This window comes from Thalia democratica, chromosome 8, assembly GCF_965202585.1.
Source record: "Thalia democratica chromosome 8, ktThaDemo2.hap1.1, whole genome shotgun sequence".
Lineage (NCBI taxonomy): Eukaryota > Metazoa > Chordata > Thaliacea > Salpida > Salpidae > Thalia > Thalia democratica.
This window is the reverse complement of record NC_139172.1, coordinates 29,572,864-29,577,044: the sequence shown is the minus strand read 5'-3', so window position 1 is coordinate 29,577,044 and position 4,181 is coordinate 29,572,864.

Sequence of the window (4,181 nt, the reverse complement as noted above, 5' to 3'; positions counted from 1 at the left end):
AATTAACACATTACTTTTAATTCTCAAAATCCTTATTTTTCCTAGGTTGTAATCTGTTAGCAACGTAGTAAAAAGTAAAGTGTATTGTTGATTTGATTAATTTTCGTTTACCAATTAAGACGTTTTGTATACAAATTTATTTAAAAAAAGGAACAAAGTAAAATCTTAAATAAATTCTACATTCGTCTCAGAATATTTTTACGTCTTAATAAAAAAGTATTTTTCTTTAAGTTAATTGTTTTTGAAAAGTTTTAAAGAATCGAACTAGTTCACTTTTACTCAAAACAAAAAAATTGAAATTAAAGTTTGTTCATTTCACGGACTTAAAAAAATATACTAAATAAACTTTTATTTTTCTCATAGAGTTATTAGAGTATTGATTTTTGACTTCATAAAGTTTTAATTAAAAACTAATGAATGTACATTTAATATCATGATTACGTTCTTGGAAAACTTTCAATGTCAAATGAAATTTGACTTTTTTTTTTGTTTTTATTTTAAAGATGACGTAGTTTTTAAAATTAAAGTGTTACACTAGGATTAATATCCTTTTTACATACAATTCATCTTTTAAAGTTTTTTGTAATATTTATTTAAGTTAAATCAAAGGTTTTCTTTATTTTATTTAAACTTTACATGTTTTTTAATTGATATAAAATGAGTTTTTAAAGAAAATTTATTTAGTAAACTTCTGCTTTTATTCATGTAAAGTCAGGTAGGAACAAAAAGTATGTTTTGCTTACTAAAATTTGAATAATTTTTTTTTGCTTCTAAGTAAATATTTTAAAACACCTGGCTTTCTCATAAAGTCACGTTCAATAAAAAATACTATTTTATTCTGAGACAATTTTAATATTTTGTTAACGAGGGTAATTAATCACTTTCAAATTCATGGTAGATACGATATAGATGTGTTATTAACACCTGGTTTCTTTTTGAGATTACGCTTTAACGAGGAAGTTTTTTTTTGTCGTTTAATAATATTTATAGCTTCTTAATTACCTACAGCGTATATTTAGCATGAAACATTTAAAAAAAAATATTTAGACGTTTTAAAGTGTTTAAATGATTATAAGTTATAATTCTTGACAATTAAATAACAACCTAAACAGATAGTACTTAAATTTGTAAACGTTTTGATTTTTTTCTTATTTAGCTTGGAAGTGATAAAGTTGAAAAGGATGTATAGAAACCAAAAAACATATTCAATTAATCAGTTATAACCCAAAACAAATAGGCAAGCACCAAATAAAAAATATATATTTGTAATTGATCTACTTAAAACTTTGACTTCAGAGACTGAACTTAGAGAGTTTTTAAACAAAAATTAAAAGGTAATACTACAGGTTCTAGAAAACCAAACAGTTATTGTTTTTTTTTTTTGAAGTTAATATCTTTTTTTTAATTTTGAGGGCAATATACTTCAAAGATTAAGTTGACTTAATTTTTTAAAAATTATTGAAAGGTAGTGGTAAAGGTCTGATATAATTATACACTTTAAAAGTTATGCTTTGAATAAAACCTTATCAAGCAAATAAATAAATATAGTTCAGATTTTTTGAGTAAGGTTTTTCTAATAACTTTGTTTATTAGCAATTCAAACATGTATTTATAAATCTATCAGTTTAGTCAGAATTCTAAACAGTTAGCTGTTGTTTGCCTGACATCAAAAAGCAGAAAAAACCGATCAAGTTCATTTAATGCAATGGTACTAAAAAAATTGTCATGCACATTTTTTTATATAGTTTTCTTTTTATTAAAACAATAAGCAGTTTAATCTTATACTTTTAACATGTTTCTAACAAATGTACTAAACATATAAAAAACATAAATTTAAAGCTTATATGTACACCTTTTTGAGTTTTTATACATATTTTAATAGAAAAACTATCATTAAAAGCTTAGATTAGGGGTGGCAACGTACGGCATAGTATCAAGCCCGCAGCGATAATTTTAGCTTGAAAAAAGAGCTCTCAATCATTTATAAATGTTATTCTTATTTTAATTTCAATTTAGATCAGTGCTTATTAATATATTATTTCATTTAAACTTTACTTTTAAGGCGATTTCTTTAACTTTTTATTTTCAAAATAAGCGTTTTCTTAGACTCAATTTGAGCAAATGTGGACCTCAAAAGAACTTTTCTGAAAAATTTTGCCCTCCCCCCCAATAGGAAAGTTGTTCATCCCTGATTAAGTTTTTTTTGCATTTTTAATAAAAAGAAGAAAAGTTACAAGTTACAGTACTAGAAAAAGACTGTCTCAAAAACCTCACTTTATTTATTACGTCAAAATCAACAAACAGTAGCTTTGTGACGTTATTTTTGATTTACATTGAAAATTGATGACACGGCAATTTCACACTCCTTTACATTTTATTAGTGGTGTGTAATTTGAAATAAACAAAACCTTTCCCTTTTTTTAGTGAACTTTAAAATTTTTTAAAACAATGATTGATTTGAAATTAAATAAAAAAACTTGGATAAACCTATGAGATAAAAACAAGTTTTTGTGACATTACGAATATATACGAAAATAAAGACAAGTAACACGCTTATTCGCCTTAACTTAGGGTCAATTGATTTATAAATAACAAAAAAAAAACTAAAAATTATGTAAAATACGAATTTAACATGTCAGACTTTTATCAAAACATATTTTTTGTAATATGTTTTGAATTTAATGTTCAAATTAACTGGTACAATATCTTCCCGTTAACTATCTTTGATTAAAAAATTAAAAGCTACCAGTTTAAACATGATGAGATATTATTAAGCTTTTATTTAATTGTGCAATATTGAAAGTACTTAAAATAAATATATTATAAAAGCTAATAGAAGTTCCGAAAAATAAGTTTACTAATTAAATTTTGTGGATTGGAGTCTAACTTTTTTTGTTTTTCTTACTTGAGTATGCTTATAATACCTGCAGCTATTAGCAAGTAAGATGCAATTTAAAAAAATAAATATTTGTGTTTCAGCAGAACTTTGTAAAAGCCGACAAAAGTTTTTAAGTTTCATAAAAAATATTTATCAAAATTTTAATCAAATATATTTTTGTAACATATTTTGAATTTAATGTTCAAATTGAAAGTTATTGCATTTTTTCCGTTAATAATCTTTGATTAAAAAATTAAAAGCTATCAGTTTAAACATAACAAGATATTAACCTTTAATTTAAAAGTACGGTAACGAAAATACTTAAAATAAATATATTATAAAAGCTAATAAAAGATCGGAAAAAAATAAGTTTACTAACTAAACTTTGTGGATTGTAGTTTGACTTTTTTTGTTTTTCTTACTTCAGTATGCTTATAATACCTGCAGCTACTTAGCAAGTTAGATGCAACTAAAAAAATATATATAGGTTTTCTGTTTTAGCAGAACTATGTAAAAGTCGATAAAAGTTTTAAAGTTTTACATGTTTTTTTATTGCTTTATCAATAGTAAAACTGCGACCTTGCATGAAATTATTGCAGTAAAACCACAAATCTATAATTTTTCTCACGAACAAATGTTGTATTTTGTTAGATTTTATACTTCAGGTCAAAATAGTGTTAAAATATTGATAAATGAATATTGAAATTGTAAAATGAGCTCAAAGGTTAACAAAAAAGATTTTGTATTCTTCTTCGATTGAAATAGTATCTTTAATACTAAATTCTTCAATTTTACATATGTTTTTTATGTTAAAGTTGGTAAAGAAATTGTTTTTTTTTATCAAGCACTTCAATCGGTTTACGTAATTGATAATTCGTGCATTTTTAATTTAGATACTTGTCACTACAGTTTTTAGATTTGGAAAAAAGGGATTTTTTTTTACACAAACTTCTTTTATTTTAGAATTAAAATTTTTAAATTAATTTATACGAGTATTTTCTTTCACTTATTTTTTTAACGTACAAAATACTTACCTGCTTGAACAGAAAAAATTGTGATTAGAAACTCAAATAGTACGCATTTAAAAAAAAAAATTTAAATAGATTTTACTTAAACTCCATTATTATATGTATGTTTTTTGCATATAATAAATTTGTTTACATTAATAGCCATAATTTGGTATACGACAAAAAAAGACCATTTTACTTAATTTAAAAATATAAATAAATTACAAATAGAAACAAAATGTGTTAATAAAAAAAGTTGGGAACTAAAACAAAAAAATAAAAATAAGTTAGAATAA